This window comes from Formica exsecta, unplaced genomic scaffold (genome assembly GCF_003651465.1).
Source record: "Formica exsecta isolate Colony F162 unplaced genomic scaffold, ASM365146v1 scaffold580, whole genome shotgun sequence".
NCBI lineage: Eukaryota > Metazoa > Arthropoda > Insecta > Hymenoptera > Formicidae > Formica > Formica exsecta.
The window spans coordinates 30,706-40,054 of NW_021853064.1; positions in this window are offsets into that span (position 1 = coordinate 30,706).

Below are 9,349 nucleotides of genomic sequence, written 5' to 3' on the forward strand. Positions count from 1 at the left end.
TATATATATATATATATATATATATATATATATATATATATATATATATATATATATATATATATATATATATATATATATATATATATATATATATATATATATATATATATATATATATATATATATATATATATATATATATATATATATATATATATGCGAGCGCGCGCGTGCGTTTTGTGCGAGCGCGTGTGTGTGTATATGTGTGTAATATATATACATATAGCATTATTATTCGTACTCATCTCTAAGCACGTACACACGCACGCACATGCACAATGGCGTAATACGCGAAAAACGAAGAGAAAGAGAAAGAAAGCAGGAATTAACAAAAGAAAGCGAGAGATAACGAAAGAGAAAGAATGATATATCTATTAATAACTATTACCGACAGTAATGAAAATGGTAATTGTGCTCGCAATACAGTATTATGCATTATCGATAACTTTATTTTCAACTAATGCCATCTTGCGTGTAAAGCTAGAAAAGTACATTTTCATGTGGTCGACTACGTCGTCGACGTCGAAACGTTTCTTAAGTGAAAATTTCCACATTGTGAATTTGCGTCATAATATGGCACGACACATGTAGAGTGAAAATAAAGATATTTTCGTTATATAATTAATACCCAAGCTATCAATTAAGCCTAGTAAGATCTCAATCAGTCCAGCCGTTATTGAAATCTGATAATTTCCGTTACTCTCAACTGACCGGCTCGCGTGAAGATAGACGGTACGCCTTGCTGTTGCTGCGCATGACTTGGCGCGAGACACTACCGTGTTTCTTGATTTCAATGGTTTTGGGTATTATATTTCGTCTGGAGAGAAATTGTTCATCAATTTTGTGCCATTTATCATTTCAAAAGTATATTTCGAAGAAATTCACAGTGCGATGCAGTAAGTGTTAACATATACATTATAATTTGCATTCAAAAAATTTGCAACATAATTTCTCTTTACTGCGACAGTATTTTTGCGGCTGTTTTAGTGTTCTTCTTATATATTAAAGTAAATATTTTATTTGTCTTGCTCTATTATATTTTTCGATTAATTGATTACAAATAAATAATTGGTATAATTGACGAACATATTTAGAATTTTAGACAACATTCAATAATTGTCGACGAAAAAAATTGACGTTAAAATAAAAAGAAAAATAAATAAAGTGGCAAAAGAGAAGAATCTAAATTTCATAATTTTGCTTCAGCCGAAAGTACTAGACTGAATATTTAGAATCAAACACTGATATTTGAAAGATCGTGATTCTTCTGCTCTTTTTGCTTGTGATAGGTATTGATTAAAGAAGGTTTTGTACCTTCTAAATTATATTAAATATTTAAGTATCGCAGAAGTGCTGATAAAACCAAACACTGATTATTTATTGAAGAATGTAACTATTTTATTAAATTTTTTTTTGTTACATGTGTAATTTTAACAATGTTAAACAAATCACAATAGGAAATATTTATTCAAACTTCATTTTAACAACATATTTTATGAATGAAACTAAATGAAAGAGTTTTATTCTGATTATTATTAATTGGGAGCAGAAGAGGGGGCTGCTTAGGCGTAGTGGTTTAGGATGGACTACTCGAGGAGGCTTCCATTCATACTGGTGACGAGTCAAGACTCATCGCTGAGCGGCTACGGGCGCCAATTTTCAATCGTTATGATTTGGACCGATCTGGAGACGTGCTGGGGATTTCGTCTCTCCAAAGCAATCCGCACTGCATCCATGGAGCGAGATTCCAACATCGCTCTGGAGTCGTATGTACTGTGTTAGAGTGGCGTAAGGTGCGAGGTCTGAATAGCTCAGTGGTAAGAGCAGTTGCCCGGAAAGCGAAAGACTCGGGTTCGATTCCCGATTCAGCCACTTGTACCTCGCATATTTTTTCAGACCCGCAAATGTTGTTTTCTAACAATTATTTGTCGGGCTGAGGAAGTGTGTAAACGCCCTACACAGACACGACAGTGCCGCTGCCACGGAAGAGATGGATGCTTGGTTCGTGCCTCCTCCCGCCTTAAATCCCCCCCTCGCTTCACTCGTATAGTAAGTTTACGCTGTACTAATCCATTGTTTTTACAACGAAAGTCTGTTTACGACTTTTAAGCGTGGGCGAGAGGCAAAGCCTCTCCCCCTGCATCTCCACCCTCCCCCCGCAAAAAAAACTGACCAAATGCAAATCTAATTTTTATTCAAAAAATAGAAATTGGTTTGCGTTAGGTTAGAATTTTTCGGGGCGGGGATGCAGAGCCTCTCCTCCATGCATTCACTTTGCAATGATTGTAAACAAAACTTTTTCTAGTTAGAAAATGACAAATACATTAGTACGACGTACACAAACTTCATTCTTCCTATTATTTCATAATATATAAAGAAAAATATTAAGATGGTCAAATTTTAATTTGTTATATTTCCTAAACTAATGCCGTTCACCATTTGATTTTTGCGGAAAATTATTCAGAACAATCTCCCTTATATCATATCCAAGTGGCGATAAAATCGGTAAGATGTGATCTATTATGTATATTTACCAAATTTATATAATCAAATATAAATATAATAAAATATGTTTATATATCAGTTAAGCATGAGATACAATGGCAATGAGAGCACAGCGCATAAAAGTTTATTACAAACAAAATCTCAATTGTATCTCAATTGTATTTGTCGGGCTGAGGAAGTGTGTAAACGCCCTACACAGATACGACAGTGCCGCTGCCACGGAAGAGATGGATGCTTGGTTCGTGCCTCCTCCCGCCTTAAATCCCCCCCTCGCTTCACGAATCTTTGGTTCTAAAAGTGCTATATCATTAGAGTGAAAATTTAATTGTGTGTATGGAATTAAGAAATGTTTATTCTATTTCATGTTTATCATGTGTTTATCATACTATTTTATTATATTTATTATAATTTTTATTATACTGCATATAAAAAATTATTTCAATTTAGAAACCCAGACTTGGGTGCCTAAACAAACAAGTTTATATTGATTGAATACATGAAAAATATTATGCTTTGAGAAATGCGTCCTACGCAACAGATTTTAACAGATCTTTATGAAATTTGGATTATAGACTTATAAATATTGACAAAAGATCTAATAGAAGAGAATCTTTATGTAAGTAAATTTGGATAATGTAATTTAAAAATCTGATAATTATTTCATAAATAAATATTTTTTAATAATTTTTATATTGCAAAATAATTTTTATATTGCAAAATTGAAATGAAAAACAACATTACAAATTCTGTTCTATTAGTAAACTCAATGTCATTTTCAACCTACAGTTTAAAAAATTTGAGAATATTAAATTGATGCGTATGAAACATTTTGAAAGAATGCATATTTGCATAACTTTAATTAACGAGAAAATGCATTTAAAGAAATTTTAATCATTTCTTATAATTTATCTATCAAACTAATCTTGCACTAATAATTGTTTCTTTTTCTTCGTGTTCCCCGGTATTTTTCTTCTTTATATGAACTTTGTCGTAGCTGTTTGGTCGCTACGATACTAGCGGAGTGAGTTTCCAATATGGTTCATTGTATTTTTATTTACACTGGTACATCTAAATATTTGATAGTATGAATATAATAAAAGATTCAAACATTTTTATTAAAGCATGCTATATATTATAATATGACTTTACTAAATACTTCATTCTATGTGGCTTTTAGTTCTACATTTGGATATTACTTTCTTTGCATATCTTCTTCTATTTCAAAATAAATCTCAGTCTCTAATATTTATTCAATATATTTTTCACTATAATAGAGAATACCACAGCATAAAAGATTATGTGCTTCAGTCTAATGCATGAAATTTTAAATCAATTTATGTATACATTCACTGGGTAACACTAAGTTGTATGTTAATTACATGTAGCCATTTATTTTAACTTTTTTCGCAGTGTGAATAACAGATCTGGATCTAATAATTCAAAAATGAAGCGAATCCAATTAGAAGCTGACAATTCGCGCTACTATAAGCCTCTTTATGCGGTATCGAAAAGACAACAAATATTAAGATTAAGTCGCCAGAAACAAATGAAAAAAAAAGCAATTGATGTGACAAAATCACTTTTGATAGATAATAGTCCAATTTGTCCTGTAAATACTTCGCTCGAAAACTTTGCTGAAAATATTACGGAATCTCAAAATTTTAAAGACTGCAATGTAAATTATTTTGTACAAGAGACTCTTGCTCCGATTGCACAACTTTCTCCAAATAAACAATTTTCTTATTTATGTACAAACAATGTAGGTAGGATTGAAGTGATGAATACATATGATAAAGTAATTTTTCAGGAGAACTTAGCAGCTATTCTAGTCGATGCAAATCATGTTCTTGGTAACCGTATTTTAACAATTCTAAGAACTTATAATTGCTTCACATTTTTACCCGATAGATATCCGAACATTGCTCTTCACACCACGAATTCGACCAATTTTATATAAAATTGAGCCAGGAGAATATTTACATATTGGGATAAAAAAATGCCTAGCCTAAATCCTTCAACAAATAAATTTTTTATCAATTCCCGAAGTTCTCGAAATTGACATTGTTAAAGCAGATTGTGTGAAAGTAAAAACTGGGAGAGAGAGACAGGTTTATTAAGTGTACTTCCTTGAGAATACAGATATCGTTGCTTTATTTCGACTAGTACGTGTTCCTTTCGACGTGAGTTACAGTACGACTGACTAAGACCAAGAACTGTCAGAGAGTGCGCGATTGCTGTTCGCTTGCACTTTGTTACGCATACGCAAAAAACCCTAGTTACGTTCGGTAAGTCTCGTTTTGACTCTTATCTGTACAGTCTTCAACTCATATAAAACGCTATTAACTTTTATTCTCAACACTACCGCCGTTTGAGCGTTTCACGCAAATTGACACTATGTTTATTCTGTTGCATAAATCTCTAAAACGATCTCTTGGCAGAGCTTTTGTTAGGATATCCGCGCGCTGTTCTTCGGATAGAATGTACTCTACAGTTATGTCTTGACTATTAACCTTTTCTCGAACAAAGTGATAATGGATGTCTATGTGTTTTGTTCTCTTATGAAATACAGGATTTCGGACTAGTTGTATTGCACTCTGATTATCAACAAATAGAGTAGTTTCTTTTTCACATGGACATCCAATATTCGACAATAGTTTTCTCAGCCAGATTGATTCTCGTGCTGCCGCTGATGCAGCTACGTATTCGGCTTCAGTCATGCTAAGTGTTACTCGCTTTTGTCTTTGTGAAGGCCACGTGACCGCTCCGTTTGCCAAACAGAAAATATAATCCGTTGTTGATCTCCTTGTCTCAATATCGCCTGCGTAATCAGCATCTGAATAACCAATTAGCTCAGGCTCGCTACCGCCGTTTCTATATTCGATTCCGTAATCAATAGTTCCTCTGAGATACGCAGAAATTCTTTTTACCGCACGCCAATGCTCGACGTTATGATTGTTCAGGTACTTGCTAATTGAGTTTACAGCATATGCTATATCCGGGCGCGATACTGCTGCTAAAAAGACTAAAGAACCTACCGCCTCCCGATAAGGTACATTACTCGATTTTTCGTCGCCTATCTCAGACGGAGATAGAACCACGTGCGGATCAGCTGGCACGCTTAGAGCTTTCGCATCACTCATTCGAAATCTATCGATTATTTTCTTCGTATACGCACTCTGATGAATTATCAGAGATTTTTCTTTTTTATCTCGTAAGATTTGCAGACCAACAAATACGTCCGAAATCGCCAACAGTTATTCTAAAGGTATCGCTTAATTTATTAACTATAAAGTCTAGAGTCTCTTTGGTATTTGCTGCGACCAGACCGTCATCGACAAATAATGCTAAATACACAACTTCACTTTCGAACTACCCGACAAACACGCACCTTTCGGCTTCGCACTCTTTAAACTTGAATTCGTTCAAGAATCGAGTAAACCTTTTGTTCCAACATCTCGGGGCTTGTTTTAGACCAAACAGGGATCTTTCGAGCTTACACACTACATCGTTCACGTTTCCTCTTGCTTCACCTTCGACGTCGAGTCCTTCCGGTAACTCCATGAAGATTGTCTCGTCCAACTTCCCGTACAGAAATGCAGTCTGCACGTCGAACTGCATCAGTTCAAGATTCTTTGTAGCGACTATCTTTGAGCTTTGAAACGATGTGATCTCCTTTCTGCGTCTGTCTTCACGCGAAAAATCCACTTGGAGTCGATCGTTTTCATGTTCGGTGTTCTCGACACAAGTGTCCATGTGTGATTTTCTTTGTGCGCCCTCAGCTCTTCTCCGATAGCATTTGCCCATTGCGTGGCTTCTTTGCTGTTCATTGCTTCCTGATATGTATTGGGAATCGTATATTCGGCAATATCCGCGTCGTATCTTCTCGGAGTTTTGATGTTAGCTCGATTTCTGAGCACGCGCGGATTAACTGGAGGATTTTCTGCTCTTACCGCTGCATCATCTGCTCTCACAGCAGCTGCGTCTTGCGGTGTCTCATCCTCGATCTCTTCTCTCTCGATCTCCTTCTCGGGCAATTGGAGTACTATTTCGTCCTTGTCTTCTTCATTTTTCGGCTCCATTTGCGTTGATATTTTTCCGATTCGCTCGTTGAAAACAACATCCCTCGCCTCACTCACTCTCTTCGTCACGGGATTGTACAGTCGATAAATCGCGGAATTGTCTTTGTATCCCACAAAGATTGTCTCTTGCGCACGAGCATCGAGTTTTTGCGTGAATTGTTTCAGAATGTGCGCGAATGCTTCCGACCCGAAGATTCGCAAATGTCTTAGATCCGGTGCCTTTTCCACCCATATCTCGTAAGGTATTACCGTGTCACTGGACCACACGGTTCTGTTCAGAACATAAATCGCACAGTTCACTGCCTCTGCCCATAGGCTTAGAGGCAAACTCTTTGCATGGATCATCGTGCGCGCACTCTCAACGATTGTACGATTGTCCCGCTCGGCCTTTCCGTTTTGTTCCGGAGTGTACGGCGCGGTTGTTTCTCGTTTTATTCCGCGCAACGCGAGATACTCGTCCATCTGTTTGTTACAGAATTCGCGACCATTGTCCGACTTCAGGATTTTGATTGATTGCCCGAATTTATTAGATATCATTTTTTCAAAAACTTTGAACTTCTTGTACACTTGAGATTTTTGTTTTAGGAAATATACGTGTCGATAGCTACTCGCGTCGTCCTTGAACGTTAGGAAGTATCTCGATCCACCGGGTGACTCTACCGACATTGGCCCACATACATCCGTGTGCATGACTTCGCCAGGCTTTGTCATTACTTTCACTGGGTTTTTGTTTAACGGTAATCTATGGGATTTCCCGAGCTGGCACGGTTCGCAGAAAAAGTCAGTTTTGTCGGACAGCGATACTCCACTGACCAAATCCTTTTTCACTAGCTCACGTATCGCGCGTTTGCCCACGTGTCTCAGTCGCTCGTGCCACACACTCAGATTCGTAGTTGCGACATTCGCCTCCTCGACACTATTCGGTTTCACGACTTTGAACAGCATGCGATACACGTCGTTGCCTTACTTCATTCCCGACGCGATTACAATGTTATTGCGCACTATTTCAACGCAATCTTCTCGAAAACGTACTTCAAAACCGATATTTGTGCACGTACCCACCGAGAACAAGTTTTTTTGTAACTTCGGAACGAACAATACCTTTTCGATGCGCGCGTCTTGCCACACACCGTCGATTAACTTTTTAATCTGTACCGTTCCTTCTCCGATAATGTCGCAGTTTTCATTATTACCAAGAGAGATAGTTCCGCCACACTTGTTCACTTGGTAGTCGGTAAGCCACTCCCGTCGGTAAGTGAGATGTCGCGACGCCCCACTGCCGATGAGCCAGACCTCGCTTTGGCCTGCCGCCATCAGTTCTCGTATCTGTTTGCAGGTGAATTCCGCTTGATTTTTGGGCGCACGCTTCACACTCGACGCACTCGGTTTCTCACTGGTTTCCACTACGAACGCGCAGTCGCGATATTTTTCGTCGCTATCTTTCTTTCGACGCGCACTTTTGCATTCCCGCGCAAAATGTGCCATTTATGGCACTTATAGCATTCTATCTCTTTCTTTGGTTTTCGCGATTTCTTCTTATCACGTTTCTTTCTCGTTGCGACCAGCGCACTTGCTGCGTCGTCGTCCGCACTGAGTCGTATGTCTTCTCGTATGAGCCTCTCTTGTAGATTGTTCAAAGTTTGTCGATCGGGATCTACACTGTCCCACGCGATCTGTAGCGTGTTAAACTTTGTAGTCAGACTCGCTAAGATCTTCGCCATTATGGTTGCATCGGACACTTTCTCGCCAATATCCTTGAGCTGACCCGCCATGTTCATGATTTTCGCCACGTGCTGTACTGCCGAATCTCTTTCATTCATACGATACGCATGAAACCTTTGCAGTAACCCCAACTTATTCGTCTCTGTCTTCTGCTCGTGTATGAGGCATAGTTTATCCCACATTGCTTTCGTGTTTTCACAGGATAACATACACACTTGTTGCGACTCTTCCAGATTCGACAGGATGATGAATTTGGCTGTGGCATCGTCCTTTATAAATCTTTTTAGCTCAGCCTCGTTTCCGGCAACGACTGCCGGTGCTATTCTTGTGCCCTCTACCACGTCCAGAACATCGTTGATCAGGAATAATGCGTTTATTTGCGCCTTCCATCCCTGAAAATTCGTCCCGTCGAAGCTCTTGACGCTCTTTACTGAGATGCCTACTGACATCGCGGATGCAAATCTCTTGTTCACACGAGCCCGATATCACACTTACGCACAACCGACAATGGCGAACTTTTTGCCACGTGTTTTGGCGGAAACTTCTCGAAAGAAAAAAAGCTCTCTCTACCTTCCACACAACTATTGCACAGAATTGGTAACTGGGCCCATAACCTGTTAAAGCAGATTGTGTGAAAGGAAAAACTGGGAGAGAGAGAGACAGGTTTATTAAGTGTACTTCCTGGAGAATACAGATATCGTTGCTTTATTTCGACTAGTACGTATTCCTTTCGACGTGAGTTACAGTACGACTGACTAAGACCAAGGACTGTCACTAGAGAGCGCGCGATTGCTGTTCGCTTGCACTTTGTACGCATGCGCAAAAAAAACCCTAGTTCCGTTCGGTAAGTCTCGTTTTGACTCTTATCTGTACAGTCTTCAACTCATATAAAACGCGATTAACTTTTATTCTCAACAGACATTAGTACCCCATACAGAAATTAACGTATATTTGATATCTACTGAATGTTCTCAATGTGCATTAGGGATATCCATGAATATGTAGGAAACAGCTATTAGACATGCTTTAAATATCCAAAT